The sequence below is a fragment of the Palaemon carinicauda genome, chromosome 10, assembly GCF_036898095.1.
Source record: "Palaemon carinicauda isolate YSFRI2023 chromosome 10, ASM3689809v2, whole genome shotgun sequence".
Lineage (NCBI taxonomy): Eukaryota > Metazoa > Arthropoda > Malacostraca > Decapoda > Palaemonidae > Palaemon > Palaemon carinicauda.
The window spans coordinates 142944071-142954070 of record NC_090734.1 but is presented as its reverse complement, the minus strand read 5'-3'; positions in this window follow the sequence as shown (position 1 = coordinate 142954070).

Genomic DNA, 10000 nt, shown 5'->3' with positions numbered 1-10000 from the left:
AATGAAATTAAATAATGTTTACTATCATATCAAAAAACCAAATGGATTGGAGCAAAGCTTATCAGATGGAAGGTAAAAACATATCCGGAGATCTATGAGATTAATCAAAACGAAGAGTATAAAAGCGTCGGAGATTTATAATTCCATAAAAAAAATAACAAAATAGAGTAAACTAAATATATATACACTTAATAGATACGAAATAGTGAATGGGAAAAAAATTAACCTTCCAGGAAAAACTAATATAAAAAAAAATACTATTTGAAAAGTGTGGAAACATTTTAAGGTCGCTCTTGAATGATAGAGGCAAGGGACAGTGCCAATGCATATAGACTGACTATATATACATATGATCGGCGCCCAAGACTCTCTCCACCCAAGCTAGGACCAGAAAGGACCAGGCAATTGCTGCTTATGACATAGCTGGAAGACCTATGGGCTCCCTCAAACACCCCATCCTTAGCTCACAAGGATGGTGAGGTTTCAGGCACTACAAGAAACTATCGTGCTTGAGCGGGACTCGAACCCCAGTCCGGCAAATCACTCAACAGGGATGTTTCCAATAGGCCACAACAAAAGATGTAGAAAAGTACATTTGGCAAAACAACCAAAAGTTTTAAGTAACAAAAGAAAAAAGTCAAAGCATTTGAAAGTTTGGGTTACATAGGTTACTAGAACTTTTGTAGCATAATATATATATATATATATATATATATATACAGTATATATATGTATATATATATATATATATAAAGAGAGAGAGAGAGAGAGAGAGAGAGAGAGAGAGAGAGAGAGAGAGAGCCCAGATTCACTCCTTAGCCAGCACCTTATTAAAGAGATCCAGGGTCCAAAGTTAAACAAAAATTTGACGGTCTAAATTAACTTTTCGAAAGGTTTAAGTCCTTCAGACAGTCTGTGTACAGGAGATGGTGAAGAGAGTATTCTAAAATGATAATGTAAACATCCAGGATTAATCCGATAATCAAAATAAAAATAGGCTGTTTGATATGAATTATTATGCAAAGTACCGGTAACGATGATGTGTTTGGTAAAAAATACTCCCACACTATCACACACACCCATAGCAATATATATATATATATATATATCCCTTTCTGAGTGGGTTGATGCCTTAACGTGGGGAAAGGGTTTGTGCAACGTTATGATCAGCAAAGCTGTATTAATCAAAGCCCACTGTACTAGGCTGGTTTGCTGTGAAGGATTGGACTTGTCTCCCACCATCACACTTCTGCAGTGGCCAGCGTGATGACAACTGGCCAAACTCCATACATGAACTGACATGCGTTTATATATATATATATATATATATATATATATTACATAAAAAATTTAATATCAAATGTGAATTTACTCCTCTTACTATGAAGGTGCAGACCTTGAATTCTTCATATAAGCTATCCTCTTTATAAAACCTTTCCCAGGAATGTGGGAAGATTATTAAATACTTGCGAGTTTGCTGCAATAAAGATATAAAAAAAAAAATTTTATTTCCAGAAATACATTATGCCATAGACCATTCTATATTACTTCTCGAAGCACATGCTAGCGGTTATAAATTATTCTATAAATCCTCTATGAATTACTTCGTTAATTGGCATAAAAAAAAGATTTCCAACGTGAAAACTTCTAATAATTGTACTATCTTCGACTACACGTATTTTCACATTGAGAGAGAGAGAGAGAGAGAGAGAGAGAGAGAGAGAGAGAGAGAGACAGAGACAGAGACAGAGACAGACAGACAGAGAGAGAGAGAGAGAGAGAGAGAGAGAGAGAGAATTTCTTCTTGTATATTTCATAGTTAATGATTGCACCGAATGAGTCAAATTGATTAATACAGCAAATTGCAATTTTCATTCATTCCAACTCCTCGAAGAATAAAGAATAGAATAAAGGAAAGAGAATAGAATAAAAGAAAGAGAACAGAATAAAGAAAAGAGAATAAAATAAAGGAAAGAGAGCAGAATAAAGAAAAGAGAACAGAATAAAGGAAAGAGAATAGAATAAAGAAAAGAAAACAGAATAAAGGAAAGAGAGTAGAATAAACTCTGCCAGAGTTTTAACATTGCCTAGACAGGCAATAATCGTCAAGTACGAATGAACCAGGACATGAACATGCAGCCATTTAGGCTAAGAATGGGGGGGGGGGGTTTGTGGTGGCCTGGTGGATAGCGTCCTTGCCTGGCGATTGCCAGATTGGGGTTCGAGTCCCGCTTATAACTCGTTAGTTGCTTTGGTCTCTGCAACCTCTTCATACTTGTGAGCTAAGGATTGGGGGTTTTGAAGGGTGCCTATAGGTCTATCTGCTGAGTCATCAGCAGCCATTGCCTGGCCTTCCTTGGTCCTAGCTTGGGTGGAGAGGTGGCTTGGGCACTGATCATATGTTATGTGGACAGTGTCTAGGGCATTGTCCTGCTTGATAGGGCAATGTCAGTGTCCCTTGCTCTGCCGTTCATGAGCGGCCTTTATACCTTTAAAAGAGCTTTGGCAATGTATTTAAATGTTTTACCTCGACCGACAATGTTGTGACGGGCCGAGAGAGGAGTTGTGAACTCAAAGGCAGATTGAAAACGACTGAGTTATTTATTAAGGAACACTCTTCTTTATATACAAAACCTCAAGGCAACAGGACATGACCTGTTCGAGAGACAGATAATGTTACTGAGCAAAACGGAGACATGATCATTCAGGTTCTTTTTAGTGTAAGGGAAGAGCGCAGATACAAGCATAATATATACAAAATAATTATGTACAATTGTGTGACACATGGTTGGTACATGGCTCCCCCCTAAAAATGACATACTGTACATGTTAAATAGGGCGCCCTGATCTGGAAAGGCGAACTGTAGGCGGGTCATGTGGCAGAAGATAAGCAGGTTTTAGACGATCAATGGAGACCCAGTCTTCTTTGCCCCGAATGTTTAGGAGGAATGCTTTCGGACTGCGTCGGATCACAAGGAAAGGGCCCGTGTAACGGGGCGTTAGTGGTGGCTTGCTGGTGTCGTTGCGCAGGAAGACGTGCGTTCCAGAGTGCAAGTCCGTTGGTATGTGATGCTTCGCTGGGGGCTTGTAAGTCTGGTGGCACGGAGTAAATTTTCCCACGACGTGACGTATGCGCTGGAGATCGTCGGAGGAGGTCGTAGAAGGAAAAAATTCGGCAGGACGACCAACGGGTCGCCATACACCATTTCGGCTGCCGAGACGTCGAGGGCGTCTTTAGGAGTGGTCCTTAGTCCAAGGAGGACCCAGAGAAGCTGAGTAAACCAGTTGCAATCCTTGCAGCGGGACATCAAAGCTGCTTTGAGGGTGCGATGAAAACGTTCAACCATTCCATTGGCAGCGGGGTTGTAGGCCGTTGTCTGATGTAGGGTGATGCCCAGGAGATTCGCTGATGACGTCCATAATTGAAAGGTGAAAGTTGTTCCCCTGTCAGAAGTAATATGCTCAGGGATACCGAATCTTGAAATCCATCCAGAGAGTAAGGCAGATGTACATGAGGCGGACGTTGCAGTTTCCATGGGAATGGCTTAAGGCCAACGAGTGGAGCGGTCGATGACGGTAAACAGGTAACGATGTCCTTGTGATGTGGGTAGGGGGCCTACAACGTCGACGTGAATGTGTGCGAAACGACGCTGAGGTTGAGGAAAGATGCCCACTCCTGAATCCGTGTGTCGATGTACTTTGGAAGTTTGGCAAGAAGTACACGCACGGACCCAATCCTTAGCATCCTTAGAATGCCTTGCCAAATGAACATTGCCTTCAGCAGCTGTGCAGTAGAACGGCACGAGGGATGTGAAAGGCCGTGGATGAAATCAAACACCTGTCGGCGCATGGGAGCAGGAATCCAAGGTCGCGGTCTACCAGTACTGACATCACAGAGGAGGGTGGTGTTGGAGTCTTGGAGGGGAAAATCCTCCCAACGGAGGGACGTGCAGGATGTCCTACAAGTTTGATACTCTGGATCCTGTCGTTGGGTTTCAGCCAGGGCGTTGTAATCCAATCCCAGTTGAACGGCAGCCAACGTGTTTCTTGACAGGGCATCGGCAACGGGATTCATTTTCCCAGGGACGTATTGGAGGGTTGCAATTGTATTCAGCCACGGCAGAGATATGTCGGCGTTGACGGGCGGACCAGGCGTCAGACTGTCGAGTGAAGGCGTGCACCAGAGGCATGTGGTCTGTACGAATGACGAAGGGCGTACCTTCTAAGAAATGGCGAAAGTGACGGACAGCCAAGTGCACCGCCAGCAATTCTCGATCGAAGGTAGAATAACCCGATTCTGCCTTGGACAGTTTTCTGCTAAAGAAGGCCAATGGGCGGGGCGAGCCTTTGACCACCTGCTCGAGTACTGCACCAATAGCGATGTCGCTGGCATCGGTGGAGAGAAGGAGAGGGGCGTGTGGGATAGGAAAGTGAGAGCCGCAGCAGTTGATAGGGCCTTCTTTGCATTGCAGAAGGCTGCTTCGTGAAGGGGACCCCCACTTCAGGTCCTTTGGCTTGCCCTTGAGGGAGGCGTAGAGGGGAGCAAGAGAGTGGCGGCAATGGCTGGCAGAAAACGGTGATAATAGTTGATCATACCCAAGAATTCCTGCAGAGCTTTGACGGTCGAGGGGCGTGGGGAAATTCTGAACGGCTGCTACCTTCTTAGGGCAGGGGATGGACCTCCTTCAGGAGTGATACGGTGCCCTAAGAACGACACTTCGTTGGCGCCAAAGGTACACTTGTCGTACCGGACTACAAGGCCGTTTTGTTGCAGGCGGTCGAGCACGCTGCGCAGGTGATGGAGGTGTTCCTCTTTTGAGGAGGAGAACACAAGTATGTCGTCCACATAACATACACAGAAAGGGAGGTCCCCTAAGATGCCATCCATGAGACGTTGAAACGTTGCCACAGCATTACGAAGGCCAAAACAGGAGTGTATGTGCCAAACGGAGTGGTGATGGCGGTCTTGGGGATGTCTTCTGGGTTCATAGGCACCTGATAATACACCTTCAGGAGGTCGAGCGTAGAGAAAACCTTCGCTTTGTGCAGGTAGGAGGTTACATCGGCAATGTTTGGGAGGGGGTAGTGATCCGGTTCTGTTTGCATGTTCAGGCGCCTGTAATCCCCGCACGGACGGAGGGAGCCGTCTTTCTTCAGAACGATGTGTAAGGGTGACAACCATGGGCTAGAGGCCTTTTGGCAAAGGCCCATTTTCTCCATTTCGGCGGCTACCAATCGTTCCGGTGTTAGACGTCTGAATTTTGCGAAGACTGGGGGTCCCGTCGTCTTGATATGGTGATAAATACCGTGCTTGGCAGGAACCGTGGGTGTTTGGCGAAGTTCTGGACGGAAAACTTCCGGGTACGACGTGAGGAGGTGGGCGTAGGCATCCGTGGGTGCGCTGATGTGGAGAGCGAGGTTAGAGGGGGCGGGTTGAAGAGGTGTCGACAAGTACGAGTCTGCGTTGACGAATCGTCGGTGGGCGACATCGACCAGAAGGTGGAAATGAGAGAGGAAATCCGCACCGAGGATTAGCATTGTGACGTCAGCAACGAGAAACTTCCAATTGAATTTACCGTTTCCGAACGATAATGTGAGGTTCTCGTAACCGTAGGTGGGTATCGCAGATCCGTTGGCAGCTACTAAGCGGACGTCGGCAGATGTAGACAGACTACGTTGTGCCTTGAAGAGTTTCCTTGGCAAAAGAGAACGACAAGCACCCGTGTCTACCAAAAATCGCACGCCCGTTCCTGCATCCTGTAAAAAGAAAAGATTAGAAACATGGGAGGCCACCGCCACAAGCGATGGCCTACTTACACGTTTTTTGGCCACTGACAATCTTTGGCACATTTCTTTGCGGTTGCCCCGAATCTGAAGTGGTAGTAGAAAAACTGCGGCAGATGGGAGGTAGTAAGTGGCTGTAGAAGTCGTTCGTTGGGGTGCGAGCGATTGGTGGGTGGTGGGCGGCTTTGTCGCCGCTTCGGCACGTCACGGGGTAGGCGTGTATGTCCTACGGCATTCATGTCAGCTTCGGTTGACGTTGAATAGGCATCCTCGTCGTCAGGGGTGGAGGCGTTGATGAAGGTCTTGAAGTGGCTGTCCATAAGGGCGTCGGCTTTGGTCATCAAGTTCTTTATGGGTAAACTATCGACATCGGGTATGGCAGCGCGCACAGGTTCAGGTAAACGGCATATCCAAAGGGCACGGAGTAGGTTCACCTCACGAGGAGAGCCGTCTGCGGCAGGTTGAAGGCGAGCGATACTGGTCATTTCCCTGAGGGCAAGCGAAGCCCTTTGGTCCCCCAACGGTTGTTGCGAGAGCTGAAAAAGCTTTGCTATACGAGCGGCTGGCGACGGCGAGTACTGCTGCAGAAGGTATTATTTGAGGTCGTCATACGCTATTGGGGTGTCTCCTTGTTCACAAAGCCAGTCGGATATTTCTGGGAAGGTGTCCTCGGGTATCGCCGCGAGAACATAATCCGCTTTGGTGGTTGAGCAATTCACGCCCCTGATACGAAAGTGGACTTCAGCGCGTTGAAACCAAGCGAACGCTTCTCCGCTAGCGAACGGTGAAAGTTTCAATGGAGCGGCCGCAGTGTCAACTGCTGGGGTAGAGTCCGCCTCCGTCATATTACCAACGATGGAGGGGCGAGGGAGGTGGGGGTGGAAGGCAGTGGGAGCGAGTCACTCCGGGGTCACCAATGTGACGGGCCGAGAGAGGAGTTGTGAACTCAAAGGCAGATTGAAAACGACTGAGTTATTTATTAAGGAACACTCTTCTTTATATACAAAACCTCAAGGCAACAGGACATGACCTGTTCGAGAGACAGATAATGTTACTGAGCAAAACGGAGACATGATCATTCAGGTTCTTTTTAGTGCGAGGGAAGAGTGCAGATACAAGCATAATATATACAAAATAATTATGTACAATTGTGTGACACACGGTTGGTACAATGTCCTTTTGCGTAACACTAAAGCTATAAAAATCTTGGATCATTAAACATACAGCTTTTATCTTACTTCTCCAAAGATTGAATCCAATCATCGATGATTATTTTGAGTTTCAGAATCTGTCTTTGCAATTTTGAGTTTATGAAACCTGTATCAGGTCGTCATCAGTGATTATATATAAAAAACCTAAGAAAAATAAATTTCAAAAAGTTTCTGAAATATGTTAAAAATAACTCTAAAAGAGGATAACTTGTTCTTTGATTAAAGAAAATTAGCGAAATTTTAACTAATTAACACGAATCATATATCAGGTCTGCTATTTTGTAATATAATAAAGAAGGCAGTAGTTAATAATTGTTAATAGTTAATAGTTAATAGTTTTCTTGCATCGAAAAGATACACCGTAAAATTCTATGCTGGTATCTGCTTGCAAGGAAGACCATGATCATAAATAAGATTGCTAGTAGTACTCTGTGTTGAAAAGCAACAATGCTAGTAGTTGTGTGAGTCGTAAAACAAAATTCATATGTCGGGAAAAAAATTCTAGTAGTGGTCTGTGTTGAAAATCAACATTGCTAGTAGTTGTCTATAGAAAAACCAATGTTGCTATTACTTGTTTGTGCCGGGATGCAACATTGCTAGTAGGTGTCTGTCTAAAATACAACATTTCTATTAGTTGTCTGTCAAAAAAAAAAAAAAAAAAAAAAGGTGGCAGTTGTCTATGTTGGATGGCAACAACACTGTTAGTACTTATTTGTATCGAAGTATAACATCGTGAATATTCATATTTCTTAATGTAACCAAGAGCACCATCGTACAATTTGCAAGCAATTATAACAGGAACCTTAATAGCATAATCACTTACGGAAATATATTAAACTTTTAATCTAGTATGAAAATCTTGAATCTTCAATTTGAAAGTTAATAGGTGTAATACTGAAAAAAGAAAAAAAAAACTAATTCTTTTTTCTTAAAATATTTTTTACAAAATTAAACGATGACCGCCGATAAAAATTATAATCTTATACAAGAAAAAATATAGTACAATTTTCCCCATTAAAATCAGCTTTACGACTGATCACTTTATCATATATAAACACACATGTAACAAGAAAAAAATACGTTAGGGAAATAAGTTATACATAAATTGCAGTGATATATGTGAGTACACTCCCACACACAAACACACACACACACACACACACACACATATATATATATATATATATATGTGTGTGTGTGTGTGTGTGTGTGTTGTGTTTGTGTGTGTACTCGTTACTGTGTAAACAATATACAATCCTGGATTTTTTAATTGCCAAGCCAATAATAATAATAATAATAATAATAATAATAATAATAATAATAATAATAGGAGTAAAATCTTTTGCTGACTCTTCTGCTACTTCTGTTAATAAAATCTCTTGAATATTTGGGAGAATTTGAGAGATTTTTCCACTTTTCTTAAAAGTTCTTTCAATACTATCAACTGTTACACTATATAAGTTCCTCTGCTGTGCCAACCTATTTCATCTTGAGTTACAATGTCTTTATTCACAGGAATTATATCAATAAAAACATCATTAGTGTCAATACAAACAACATTAAAATCGAATATAACAATCCCAAACCCAAAACAATAATAAAATGTGAAAATAAATCCTAATTTCCAACAATATTTTCTTTCAAACCTAGAATTCCCAATCGTAAAATTCTGACGACGTTAGTTCCGAAAGTGACCGCAGACAGCGCATCAGTCACACTTACGACGCTAAAATACAGTGATTAAAATATTCATCACAGCAATCAACGACATGCGGAGCTATACAGTGACGAAGGACAGAAACACGAAAGAGAAGAGCGTAATGGAAAAAAAAACACGACGATGAAGGCTAGAATTATGATTTTTTTTTTTTTTTCTGAATCAATTGTGAGAACTATCATCAACGCCATTTAAATGAAATATACAGTGGTAGCGTGTGAATACATTTTTCACACTCATTTCTGGTGCAACGCTTTTTTACTTTAGTTTTTATTGGAGGATTTAAACACGGTACGAACTGCAGGATATTAAAGTTACATCCATAACAATCATATGGAACGAAATACGAAGTGAACAGGGAATTAGAGTATTATATATATATATATATATATATATACAAACAATATATATATATATATATATATATACAGTATATAAAAATGAATGTATATCAAAATACTAATATGTAAAATCCCTCCATGATAAATGAACTCATTCTCATTATTCCTACTCTCATATTCATTAACCGCCAGTCATGGCTGACAGCAACCGTCCGTTGCTGTGTCTATTTGATAATAATATAATAATTCGCAAATCGTTGGACAATGCCCTCGAGACATGATTAACATTGGAGAGCACCTTGTGCGCACGTGCGTGCACGCAGGTTTAGGTAGCTGTAGGTATGTTAATAGTAGACTGAATACTTTATGCATGTTTAATTTCTAATACCTCATGAACACATGCGATTATGTATTCATGGTGATGCGTGTTCCGGATTCATTTGCATACTTTCGTTTATGTATGCAGCATATGGCTAATTTCCTACTGGCCGCTTAGTTAGAATTATATTGTCCCACCAATTAGCTAGTAGGACATTTCCTACGAGCTGATTGGTTAGAATTATTTTGTCCCTCCAGTCAGCTAGTTGGATACTTCTCCGTGCTAAAAGGGCACCCCTGAGAGTATGCAAATATGCCTTATAAGAAAAATTGAGTATAATGAGAGTCACTTAACCTCACTATTGCTATCACCGATACTCTCGAATAGGTTACTAGCGACGCGTCAAACTTCTATTTCCTTCTGATGACGTCATTGGCTTGTTCAGGAGGGGCCTGTCAACATTTTGTTTACCCAAAGAAGACATTCAAGGTTCGACTCTGTAGCTACCTTTCAGTATGGCAGTCAACTAATACTTACCAATATCTCTAAACCTTATCATATTGCAGTTCGAAGATGGAAGAGAGAGTGAGGAGGGTTCTGCCAATTTTTTGTGCAATTTAAGTAGACA